The sequence below is a fragment of the Oncorhynchus mykiss genome, chromosome 3 (genome assembly GCF_013265735.2).
Source record: "Oncorhynchus mykiss isolate Arlee chromosome 3, USDA_OmykA_1.1, whole genome shotgun sequence".
Taxonomy (NCBI): Eukaryota; Metazoa; Chordata; class Actinopteri; order Salmoniformes; family Salmonidae; genus Oncorhynchus; species Oncorhynchus mykiss.
In genome coordinates, this window is record NC_048567.1 from 68,149,587 (window position 1) to 68,163,838 (window position 14,252).

Below are 14,252 nucleotides of genomic sequence, written 5' to 3' on the forward strand. Positions count from 1 at the left end.
CAACAGCTTCAGAACTCCTTCAGCCTTTTATTTGAGAGGACGGACCTCTTTAGTTTGTGAGACTTATTTTTCAAGATGAAGTCAAAGGCCTTGTTGATCTCTTTACAGGCAGAGGGATTTACAAATAAAGATAACGAGGTGTACTCAAAGCGAGACAGTTCCTCTGCCTTGGACAGAAGCACTCTACCAAGTATATAAAGATCCCTTTGTTTTTTACTGTCTAGTGAACCATGAGCAGCAGCCCAATGCAGCAGTTGCTATGACTACTCACACGCAGAGCGGGGGACAGACAGACGAGCAACTAACATAATACATTATTTCTGATTTCTGCGCATAAAAATGAGCACGGGAGGGGAGTGATTCTTATCGGGACAGGACAGGAATGTTATAGAACTGTTGCAGGATCAGGACAATACGGGGAAAAACTGACAGGACAAGACAAGACATGACTTGATTTTCACTCCCGTGTCAACTTCTAGCAGGGATGGAGGGAGAGGGCGAGAGAGAAGAAAATGGGAGGGGAGAGAGAAGGAAAGAGAGAGAGGGAAGGTAATATTATGTTATTACAGTGTTACTGTGCTATGATGTATTATTATTGCGTGATGGGGATAGACAACCCACCCCTGTCTCTGACTTTAATCTTTTGGAAACAGGTTCCGCTCAGGTAAGCCCAACCATAAATGATCCGCGTTATCATCATACTGCAAGCCCGCAACAGGTAACCCTCATTGACTCTTGTTTAAATCTACATCTTCGTTCAAAGCGTAGGCCCAATGGTACAGTTTTAGACTATTTTGTATCTGAACCAATTCAACCTATCCCTTTGGTATTTTCAAATAAGGGGTTATCAACGGAGCATAGTATGCTTGTATTACAGACTGAAATCCTGCAACTGCGTCATTGATTCATGTCAATGACAGAAGTTTGATCTCGAAAATCAATTTTTGTTTTTTTTAACTCTGACCTCTCAAACCAACATGGACATTCTGGTAATATCTGAAACTTGGCTAAATAAGACTGTCGGATACAATTCATCAAATTCGACATACTTCTTGAACTGTGTATCTGAGAATGGTGGGACTCCAGCTGCCTTCTGGAATGTAGTCAAATCTCTGTCCAGTTCATTATCCCAGCAGGTTATGACAACCTCTGGTCTCATAACAGATAAGATGGACATTTGTGGTGCTTTTAATAACCACTTTGCCTCAGCGGGCCACCTATTTGATAAAATAGCTTCTTAAAACTTTGATTGCAGCAGAGGAAGTCCTTTATTCACCTCAAACCAGGTTGCAGGGAACTATACATTCCCAGATACACATTCCTCATTTTCATTCCAAGCATTTGATGTCTATGATGTACTAAGTGCCTTATTGAAGATCGATGTAAAACAATCCACTGGGTCTAACTCAATTGATCAATTTTTTTTGTTGCAGCTTTCTGCCCCACTAGTTGCAGAATCATTGATTGTCAAGTAAAACATATTTTTTACTTGACAATTGTTTCTGGGGTTATCCCTAAGATCTGTAAAACGGCAGCATTCCTCCCCCTAAACAAATGCGAAGATCCTTCTGACTTTGACAACTACCGTCTAATATCCAAGCAATCTTACCTCGCCAAAGTTTTAGAGTCCCTGGCTAACTCTCAGTTTAGAACTTTTTTTTACTTCTCATTCTATTCTTAATGAGCACCAGTCAGTCTGGTTTAAGACCTGGACACAGCACTGTTTCAGCAGCTACACTTGTCTTAGAAGATGTGTTATATTGTTTTGAGAATACAAATCATTGTGCTGCCTTATTTATTGACCTGTCGAAGGCATTTGATATGGTTGACCATTTCTTACTTCTTCAAAGGTTGTCTGAAATAGGCCTAGATCAGGCATCTTGCAATTGGTTGAATAACTACTGAACGGGCAGAACACAATGTGACGATATCAAATCAAGTTTCCTCAATATTACAAAATGTGTGTCACAGGGGTAGATTTTGGGCACTGTTCTCTTCACTATTTATATAAATAATATTTGTCTATCTGTTAAAACCTGTAACATTCATCTCTGTGTGGATGATACAGTTATTTACTCCTGTGACCACTCAGTACAGCAGGCCATTTATGACTTTCAGCATGGTTTTGACTGAATTAAACAATTGCTTACTGATCTTAAACTAGTGCTAAATGCTAATAAAACCAAGTTTATGTTGTTCTCTGGGTCTCGTAATATTGACCCTGATGACTTGCATATTTGCACATTGAGCCCAAAATGAGCTAGTTTCCCATTATACAGTTGAAGTAAGAAGTTAACATACACTTAAGTTGGAGTCATTAAACTCATTTTTCAACACCTCCACAAATTTCTTGTTAAAAACCCCTCTAGGGTATGTGGGACGCTAGCGTCCCACCAGGCCAACATCCAGTGAGATTGCAGAGCGCCAAATTCAAATACAGAAATACTCATTATAAAAATTCAGAAAAGATACAACTATTTTACATAGGTTTAAAGATGAACTTCTTGTGAATCCAACCACGGTGTCAGATTTAAAAAATGCTTTACGGTGAAAGCATATCTTACAATTATTTGAGAACATAGCCCAGCAGACAAATCATTACAAACAGTAACCAGCCAAGTAGAAGAGTTACACAAGTCAGAAATAGAGATACAATTAATCACTTACCTTTGATGATCTTCATATGGTTGCACTCAGAAGACATTCATTTATTCAATAAATTATCCTTTTGTTCGATAAAGTCTCTCTTTACATCCGAAAACCTCCGTTTTGTTCGCGCGTTTTCTTCAGTAATCCACAGGCACAAACACAGTCACAACAGGCAGACAAAAAAAATCAAAATTGTAAAAACAAAATAATACATTTAAAACAAAGGACATCAAGGACAACTAAAATCATAACAGCAATGCCAACTGTATATGTTTTTGTGCATGTCTGGCACTATTATAGGTATGTGTGTGTTCTTGTATTTGTTTATTTGAATGAGAGTGTGTGTATACGCATGTGTACAAACACCTGCACTGCATCAGCCTCAGGCAAACCGGCATTAGTTGTAAAAACATAATTTTTTACCCATTTTACAAGAGAATTACAGAAATTGAAAAAATCCAGGCATTTATAAATAAAATCCAGTCTTAATTTATCAAATGCCTTTTCAAAATCCGCTATAAATACCATTCCTGGCTTCTTATATGTTTCATGATGTTCTACTTTTTCTAGTAGTTGTCATATATTATCTCCAATGTATCGTCCATGTAAAAAAAAACTCTCTGATCAGGATGAACATTACCTGGTAAAACCCTTTTAATTCTGAGTGCTACGGATTTTGCTAGTATTTTTGCCTGACAACACTGACGTGTAAGGGGCCTCCAGTTTTTTAGATAGACTGGGTCTTTATATTTGCCATCTAGGTCTTTTTTTAACAATAGAGAAATCAAACCTTCCTGCTGACTACCTGGCAGACAACCATTTCTATAGGAGTAGTTAAAACAATCTAACAATGGAGCTTTTAGTATATCAAAAAAGGCTTGATATACCTCTACCGGTAAGCCATCAAGCCTTGGGGTTTTTCCAGACGGAAAGGATTTAATAGCCTCAAAAAGTTGTAATTGGGCCTTCGCACTGATCTTTCTGATCTTTCTGCATATTCCATCCAGTTTGCTTTATTTTTAGATAGATTACATTAGATCGTTCTTGAATAAGTTCCTTAAGTTCTTTTTGTTTTTCCTCTAACTTATTTTCTATCTCTGTAGTATCGTTTTTATTGCTATCTACCTGTACTATTAGTTCATGGATTTCCCTTGTTAGTCTTGTCTCTATTGCCATTAACTGCTTTTTACAAATTATTGATGAATATTGAATTGAATGACCCCTGAAGGTACATTTAAAGGTATCCCAAACAATAAGGGGATTTGCTGAACCTATATTATACTGGAAAAATTCAGTTATCATTTTTTTTTGTCTTAGTTAAAAGTAGTTGTCCTCCAATAAACTTTGATTAAATTTCCAATATCCCTGTCCATGTGGAAAATCTATAATAATTATGTGAATTCCAATTAGATGAGGATCCGATCGCATTCTGTCTCCTATTAAAACTTTTTTAACCTTTGATGCAAGAGAGAAAGAGACAAGAAAGTAGTCAAGACGACTAGCCCACTATTAAATCTCCTCTATGTACTGTATATCTCACTAGGTCGTTTTTTTTAGTCTCCAAATATCCACTATTTCTAATGTGTCCATAGTATTTGTGATTTCCTTAAGGGCACGGTGATGATAGTCTGTAGAGTGATTACCTTCACGGTCCATTGAGGTCCTTAACACTGTGTTGTAGTCTTTTACCATAATGATTAGATCATTTGTTGCCTGAAAGTTCAATGAATTGGTATAATTGTTTTTGAAGAAGTGTGGATCATCCTGATTTGGACCATATAGATTAATGAGCCAAATCTTTTTTTCGTCCACTTTCATATTCAAAAGGATCCACCTTCCTTGCTGATCATTCCTGACTATTTGCACATTCAGATCAACATATTTGTTAAATAATATCATCACACCCTTTGAGTTCCTTTGTCCATGACAGAAAACTATTTCACCACCCCATTCCTTTTTCCATGCAACTTCTTCTAAGGACGTAGAGTGAGTTTCCTGTAAACCGTATATTTTAGCCATGTAAAGACTGATCTTTTTTATAATCTGCTAAACCGTTACAATTAGAACTGGCTATACTTATTTCACCCCTTACCATAACTTGATACTATTCTCAGTCTAAATTGACCATAATTAGTGCTTGTAACCTGAAGTACTTGTAGAATTTTGTACAGCCACAGTGTTATGGAGCTGTCTCGGAATAGCTGTCCATCTATAAAGAGTTTGTCCACATGATAAAGGCACGCTTACCATTCCCTCTTTGTTGTCTTTGTACCAGATACAGTCTCTTACGACGTTTGTTTACCTCTGTTGGAAATTGGTCATTGAGACCTAATTTGTTCCCTTTAAGCTCCTTTCCCCTGCTTTTGATCAGCTCCTTTTGTTGGTAGTGTTCACATTTTGCTATGATTGGTTGGGGACCCTTGGTCTTGTCGCTCCTAGCTCCAAGTCTGTGTACTGGGTGGAAAGCCACCTTGTTTACAGTCTCTGTAGGAAGTTTCAAGGCGGATTGCATGAATTCTCTGATCTCTCCCTCTGGATTATTGAATGCGTCCTCAGGATTCCCGGGAAAAAAACATATTTTCACACATGCTACGACCTTGTATGTCTAGTAGAGACTCCTTCATCACCCTGTTTTCCCTGAGTAGACAATCCATGTTGGAATTGTGGATTTTTACCGTGGTGTGAGTGTCTTGATTTCTCTTTGGAGCATGAGAATTTCAGTCTGGCTGAACTCCAAACTCCCCCTCAGCCCTGCTACCTCCTCACACAACTTGTCCAGTGTTGCATGGATTCCAGCCAGAGCACTAGCCTCTACCTCAATGGTAAGTACATCGTCCGTGTCTGTAGATGAATCTCTTTTTCTTTTTTTGTCTGGTTAAAGTTATTTTGTGAGGTGGTCGGATCTTTCCATGATAGAGTATGTTGTTCCTCCATAGCGTAAAGCTTTTGGTACTCGTCGATTTCCCTCAGGATGTTCTTAGTATCCAGGTTGGCTCTTTACCTCAACCAGTTGTTTTATGAAAAGATGACAATGAGTCGTTCCCACGACGATGACAGGTGTCTGTAGTACAGCCAGCTAGCACTCGCGGAATCCATGCAAAAAAAGGAACACAAACTTGCAATCCCAGCCGTAAAGGTTAACCGCGTCGTGGAATCCTTAGCAACAAAACTTTCATTTGGATTAAAATCGATTTAATGAATTAAAAAAAATATAAACAACAGAGTGTAGACAGAAAAATGTTCTGTTGCATGCTATGATGACATATCTCTCTCTCAGTCAATCATCAGTCATTTGTGTAAGTCTGTGACAGTGTTTCCTAAGTCTGTGACAGTGTTTCCTAGCCTCAGTGCAGTGGGCAGCAGGGAGGAGGTGCTCTTATCCTCCATGGACTTCACAGTGTCCCAAAACGTTTTGGAATTAGTGCTACAGGATGCAAATTTCAGTTTGAAAAAGTTAGCCTTTGCTTTCCTAACTAACTAACTAACTGACTGTGTATATTGGTTCCTGACTTCCCTGAAATGTTGCATATTGCGGGGGCTATTTCATGCTATTGCAGTACGCCACAAGATGTTTTTGTGCTGGTCAAGGGCAGTCAAGTCTGGGGCGAACCAAGGGCTATATCTGTTCTTAGTTCTACATTTTTTGAACGGGGCACGCTTATTTAAGATGGTGAGGAAAGCACTTTTAAAGAGCATTCAGGCATCCTCTACTGACGGGCTGAGGTCAATATCCTTCCAGGATACCCGGGCCAGGTTGATTAGAAAGGCCTGCTCGCTGAAGTGTTTTAGGGAGAGTATGACAGTGATGAGGGGTGGTCGTTTGTACGCGGACCCATTACGGACGCAGGCAATGAGGCAGTGCTCACTGAGATCCTAGTTGAAGACAGCAGAGGTGTATTTAGAGGGCAAGTTAGTCAGGATGATATCTATGAGGGTGCCCATGGTTACGGATTTAGGGTTGTACCTGGTAGGCTCCTTGATAATTTGTGTGAGATTGAGGGCATCTAGCTTAGATTGTAGGCCGGCCGGCGTGTTAAGCATATCCCAGTTTAGGTCACCTAGTAGTACGAACTCTGAAGATAGATGGGGGGCAATCAATTCACATATGGTGTCCAGGGCACAGCTGGGGGCTGAGAGGTGTCTATACCAAGTGGCAACAGTGGAGACTTATTTCTGGAAAGGTGGATTTTTGAAAGTAGAAGCTCAAATTGTTTGGGCACAGACCTGGATAGTATGACAGAACTCTGCAGGCTATCTCTGCACTAGGATTGCAACTCTGTCCCCTCTGGCTGTTCTATCTTGTCGGAAAATGTTGTCGTTGGGGATGGAAATTTCAGAATTTTTGGTGGCCTTCCTAAGCCAGGATTCAGTCACGGCTAGGATAACAGGGTTGGCCGAGTGTGCTAAAGCAGTAAATAAAACAAACTTAGGGAGGAAGCATCTGATGTTAACATTCATGAAACCAAGGTTTTTTATGGTTATAGAAGTCAACAAATGAGAGCGCCTGGGGAATAGGCGTGGTGCTGGGAGCTACAGGGCCTGGATTAGGATAACGGTACGGCTAAAGGCTATAACGGTACGGCTAAGGTCAATGGTGACCAACCCTTTATAAATAAAAACTCAACCTAAAACAAAGTGTGCTAACGTGCAGTTAATCATAGCAAGGGGTGAAGCAAGTTCAAGTGTTCAGCAGTCTTATGGCTTGATAGATACTATCTCTGAGCCTGTTGGTATCGGACCTCATGGTATGGGAATTGCTCCTGGTATGTGGCATGCAACTGGTCAGGACGCTCTCGATGGTGCAGCTGTAGTATCTGGTGAGGACCTGGGGCGGCATGCCACATTTCTTCAGCCACCTTAGGAAGTAGAGACGCTGTTGTGCCTTCTTGACAAGAGTGGTAGTGTTGTTGGTACATGACAAGTCCCCTGTGATGTGGACGCAGAGCATCTTAAAACTCGACTCACTGCTACATTCCCATTGATGTGGATCGGGGCATGATTCCTCCTCTGCTTCCTGAAGTCAACACTCAACTCCTTTGTCTTGCTGACATTGAGGAAGAGGCTGTTGTCATAATATCACAATGCCAGTTCACTTACATCCTCCCTATAGGCTGACTCACCATTTTTGGTTATCAGGCCTTCAACCATGGTGTCTTCAGCAAACTTGATGATGGAGTTGGTGTTGAGCAAAGCCACGCAGTGGGTGAACAGGGAGTACAGCAGAGGACTGAGGACACACCCCTGGGGGGCCTTGGTGTTAAGAGTCCGTGTGGGGGAGGTTATGTTGCCAATCCTCACCGGTCTGCCGTTCAGGAAGTCCAGGATCCAGTTGCACAGGAAGGTGTCCTCCATGGATCTGTTGGAGCGGTAGGCAAATTGGAGTGGATCCAGTGTGCCTGACATGCTGGCCTTGATGTGGGCCTTGACCAGCCTCTCCAAGCACTTCATGATGACTGAGGTGAGTGTGACCGGGCTATAGTCATTTGGACATGACACGTTTTTCTTGGGCACTGCGACGATGGTGGTCTCCTTGAAGCAGGTTGGGACTACAGCCTGGGACAGAGACAGGTTGAATATGTCAGAGAAGACGCCCACCAGCATGCATACGTGTGTGTGTGTTGTTCTCTCTGTCTCTGCAGAGACAGGCCTTTGATGATTGAGTTGGCCACGAAGTCATGGGTGAACAGGGAGTACAGAAGGGGGCTGATTATGCACCCTTGTGGGGCTCCTGTGTTGAGGATCAGCATAGTGGAGGTGTTGTTTGCTACCTTCAGCACCTGTGGGTGGCCCTTCAAGAAGTCCAGGACCCAGTTGCACAGGGTGGGGTTTAGACCCAGGGCCCCGAGCTTAATGATGAATTTGGAGGGTACTATGGTGTTGATGGCTGACCTGTAGTCAATGACCAGCATTCTTACATAGGTATTTCTATTGTCCAGATGGGATAGGTCAGTGTGCAGTGCGATGGCGATTGCATCGTTTGTGGATCCATTGGGGCGGTATGCAAATTGAAGTGGGTCTAGGGTGTCTGGTAAGGTGGAGGTGATATGATTCTTGACTAGCCTCTCAAAGCACTTAATGATGACAGAAGTGAGTGTCACAGGGCGATAGTCATTTAGTTCAGTTACCTTTGCTTTCTGCAAGTGGGAACGGCAGACTGTGATAGGAAGAGATTGAATATGTTTGTAAACATTACAGCCAGCTGATCTGCGCATGCTCTGAGGACGTGGCTAGGAATACTGTCTGGACCGGAAGCCTTGCCAGGGTTACACACTTAAACATTGTCAGGGAAGGTTAGAGCTATTTGAACAGTTATCTGAGCATATCACATTGATTCATGACATGGAGAACATCACTAAGCAGATTCTCATATGCATTACTGCCCTGTACATGTACTGAAGTCATGTCTCACAGATAACGTAGTCGTTGCATATCTTCCTCAGCTTGCTCTCCTTGTCACTCTGGTACTGCAAGAACTTGAGGTCCAGCCTGTCCACCATGGCCTACTGAACCTCCACTCTCTGCCTCAGTAAGCCCATCAGTAGGGCCAGGTGAGCCACCAGATGGCAGTATATCTCCACAACCTAATGAAAAAACCTAACTGACTTACTATTTATCATTACCTTACAAGTTCTACTCAATAATACGTGTTTCACTACTTATTTACTACATACATGAGTGGTAAGTCAGTACTGATGAAGTTGACTGATTTCCTCATATGAACTGTAACTCAGTAAAATCTTAAAAATTGTTGCGCGTTGCATTTATGTTTGGGAACCACTGTACTACCCTCTCTCCCTGCTTGCTTCAATGCTTCCTCTCTGGGTATCTCCTTTGCCTCCTTCATTGCAGCCATTGTCTGTCTCACTACTCTCTGTAAAGAAAAGGTATTTTGTTGAGAACTTATAGTAGCCCATCTTTTGATTATAGGTAGCTTAATTTGTCAACTGCTCCTGCTGAGGTCAGGCTCCATTCAACATTAGCTTCTAACTTTATCCTAGCCAGCTCGTTATAGCTAGTTACCGGCTAACAGCCAGAGCCCTTCAGCTACGTAGTTAGCTAGACATCTGATTGAAATATAAGCGACTGTTTACTAGTTGTACACTCATTCTCCCAGAGTCAGGGGGATATCTTTTGACAAGGCAGGAGTCGAGAGATGGTCAATAAATCCCCTCTATAAGCGGCGTCTAGCTGCTACTTGCCGCCAGGTCTGGGATGAGGTGGTTAGTTTCACCTCTCGGCTTATGTTGTGGACGGAGTTCCCCGTTGGACAGAGTGGGGAATAAATGTGCTGCAAACAAGGCAAATCTGGAGGAGCAGTCGGACATAGCAAGCATACTTGAATCATTCATTATTCTACTCCTTCATAGAGTTAGGCGAGCTTAGAACTCAGATCAAGAAGCTTTCTGAGCATTGATCAACGCTGGGAATGCAATAAGTGGTTAAACAATAATTAACTAAATAAAAAGGTGAGTAAATGTTATTTCACAAATAGAAAGGTGCATAAACAGAGTTTACGTGCATTTACCTTCAACTATTTCCGTGGTTGGGTCTGGCAAAACCATTCATAAACATCAATATCCTGCCAGGCTGGGTTGAATATACATTTGCTCTGCATTTTAGCTATCGTTGTGATGTTTGGCGGCGCCTTTGATGCACTCTACCAAAATGAACAAATGTCTGGAGTCAACGCAATTGCGCAATAGATGAAGCATTTGGAGTTCTATTTTGGAAATTTCACATACTATAAAAGTGTTTTTTCCTTGCATACTATTTAGTAAGCTAGAATGGGTATTTGGACACGGCCACTGTTTTACGACACTACACACTCAAAAAGAGGCAAATCCACATGCACTGGTACAAAAATCATAATAACAGTTTATAACTGGTTCTATTTCTTATACAGAAAGATACATTTTTGGCCTGCTGACATTCTGTTGTAGTGGTAGCTGGTGCTACAGTGTGGATAATGACGGTTGTGTGATTTGACTCTTATGACACAAATGACCTCTGATGCTTGAGCAGGGCATTGATCCTGGATGCTTCTGAGTGTCACTCTGAATGGGAATCTGTTGGATGACTGGTATGATGTAGTTGAGCCGCTTCATTGCAGGTATATTGTGAACCACTTTGACAAAACACATCCGCCACAAAGCAACCTCAGAAACAACAACATAGTGCAACTCAAAGGACAGCTCAAAGGACAACAACAAATGATGGACAGATCTGTTGCAGAGAAAACGACAGTGGCAACATATGAGATTGCTTGGCTACTCGCGAGAAACATGAAGGCCTTCACAGATGAGTAGATTGTCAAATAATGTTTTTTGGCCTCAGCCGAAATATTGTATGCTGATTTCACAAACAAGGAAGCTATTTTATAGCAAATTAAAGGATTGCAACTGTCAGGCTCGACCATAACAAGACACATAGAAGACATCGACGAGGACATCGGTAAGAAAGGGATTATGACTGAGACATACAGAATGTGATGCAGCAATTCGTGCGTGTGGTGAAAATTATTATTGCGAGGTCACTGAATCATCGGCAATTCCACAAGTTGCTGGAGGAATACCAGACAGAATACTGCGACTTGATATTTCACAATGAGGTGAGATGGCTGTCTCGTGGCAGAGTTTAGGAAAGATTTCTCTCACCCCTCCCTCAAATCCATGAATTTGTTGCAGGCAAGAGGAGCCAGAGCTGGATGATCCACAGTGGATATTTAAAATGGCTTTTTTAACTGACATCACCTGCCACCTGAACACGGTGAATCTCCAGCTCCAAGGGAAAGATAAAACTGCTACGTGTGGCCACAGCATTTCAAAATAAAATCACCACACTGTTCATACCTGAGAGACAGTTTGCTCATTTCCCAAAACTCAGAGCAGTCACCACATCCAACACAGACATACTGCAACATTTTAGCTATGATGCATTTGTGCGTGTGTTGGAAGAGTTGAAGTTGGACTTTGAGTCAAGATTCAAGGATATCATTGACTTCATTCATTGACTTCATAACTTCATTGAGAACCCCTTTCATGTGCCAGTGTCATCTCTGACCCCAGTCATCACAGCCCTCTGTCCTGACCGTGCTGGAATAGAGAGTGAGATAGTGTCATCTCTGACCCCAGTCATCACAGCCCTCTGTCCTGACCGTGCTGGAATAGAGAGTGAGATAGTGTCATCTCTGACCCCAGTCATCACAGCCCTCTGTCCTGACCGTGCTGGAATAGAGAGTGAGATAGTGTCATCTCTGACCCCAGTCATCACAGCCCTCTGTCCTGACCGTGCTGGAATAGAGAGTGAGATAGTGTCATCTCTGACCCCAGTCATCACAGCCCTCTGTCCTGACCGTGCTGGAATAGAGAGTGAGATAGTGTCATCTCTGACCCCAGTCATCACAGCCCTCTGTCCTGACCGTGCTGGAATAGAGAGTGAGATAGTGTCATCTCTGACCCCAGTCATCACAGCCCTCTGTCCTGACCGTGCTGGAATAGAGAGTGAGATAGTGTCATCTCTGACCCCAGTCATCACAGCCCTCTGTCCTGACCGTGCTGGAATAGAGAGTGAGATAGTGTCATCTCTGACCCCAGTCATCACAGCCCTCTGTCCTGACCGTGCTGGAATAGAGAGTGAGATAGTGTCATCTCTGACCCCAGTCATCACAGCCCTCTGTCCTGACCCTGCTGGAATAGAGAGTGAGATAGTGTCATCTCTGACCCCAGTCATCACAGCCCTCTGTCCTGACCGTGCTGGAATAGAGAGTGAGATAGTGTCATCTCTGACCCCAGTCATCACAGCCCTCTGTCCTGACCGTGCTGGAATAGAGAGTGAGATAGTGTCATCTCTGACCCCAGTCATCACAGCCCTCTGTCCTGACCGTGCTGGAATAGAGAGTGAGATAGTGTCATCTCTGACCCCAGTCATCACAGCCCTCTGTCCTGACCATGCTGGAATAGAGAGTGAGATAGTGTCATCTCTGACCCCAGTCATCACAGCCCTCTGTCCTGACCGTGCTGGAATCGAGAGTGAGATAGTGTCATCTCTGACCCCAGTCATCACAGCCCTCTGTCCTGACCGTGCTGGAATAGAGAGTGAGATAGTGTCATCTCTGACCCCAGTCATCACAGCCCTCTGTCCTGACCGTGCTGGAATCGAGAGTGAGATAGTGTCATCTCTGACCCCAGTCATCACAGCCCTCTGTCCTGACCGTGCTGGAATAGAGAGTGAGATAGTGTCATCTCTGACCCCAGTCATCACAGCCCTCTGTCCTGACCGTGCTGGAATAGAGAGTGAGATAGTGTCATCTCTGACCCCAGTCATCACAGCCCTCTGTCCTGACCGTGCTGGAATAGAGAGTGAGATAGTGTCATCTCTGACCCCAGTCATCACAGCCCTCTGTCCTGACCGTGCTGGAATCGAGAGTGAGATAGTGTCATCTCTGACCCCAGTCATCACAGCCCTCTGTCCTGACCGTGCTGGAATAGAGAGTGAGATAGTGTCATCTCTGACCCCAGTCATCACAGCCCTCTGTCCTGACCGTGCTGGAATCGAGAGTGAGATAGTGTCATCTCTGACCCCAGTCATCACAGCCCTCTGTCCTGACCGTGCTGGAATAGAGAGTGAGATAGTGTCATCTCTGACCCCAGTCATCACAGCCCTCTGTCCTGACCGTGCTGGAATCGAGAGTGAGATAGTGTCATCTCTGACCCCAGTCATCACAGCCCTCTGTCCTGACCGTGCTGGAATCGAGAGTGAGATAGTGGAGCTGCAGGCCAATGACACATTGCAAGGTGAACTAAGATCAGGTTTTACCCATTTCTAGAGCCTTGTGTCAGACACAGAGTATCCACTTCTGAAGCAGTGTGTGACATCCATTTTTTGTCAGCACTTACTCATTTGAAGCAACATTTTCCACAATGAACGTTGTGAAACAAAAACAGAGAAACAGACTGACCAATGCACACCTGGATTGACTCACAAGGATAGCAACAACATACTATACATTTAGAATGAATTCAGTCAAGGAGCAGAAGGGACATTTTTGCTCATCCAACTACTGAAGTAACCCTTAATATTAATATGGGTCTTATGCATGTGATGTAGCCTATTTGATGTGTGTATGTATACATATTTGTGATGTGCTGTACAACAAATCAATTGCATGTGCTCTATTGCTCTGAATTTGCTCTGAATTGATCATTGATAATATTAGAAGAATAAGTACAACAAATTGAAGATCTTTGCAACCCTTTGAATAATTGTCTCAACACAAAGTTTCCCTCTTACAGAAAATAGTGAGTAACCAATCACCAGGTGGCAGTATTCCCCATAGTCCCAGTCACTATTAGATAGAATGTTGTGGCCATGCCCGCCTTTGGGGACAACAACCTATGGTTACCTCTGTTACCCCATTGGCTCACAGCAAAAACATCACCTTTTTCAAATGAAATGTTCTTGTTGTCTGCTTGCTTTAGTTAATTACGAAACTACATTTAAGAAAACTACAACGTCTAAAGATTACTTTTCAACAATGCCTGCTCCCGAGCATTCTCACTTTTTAGAAAAATGTAATATTGTAGGGCTTCTCCATGCACGTTTTC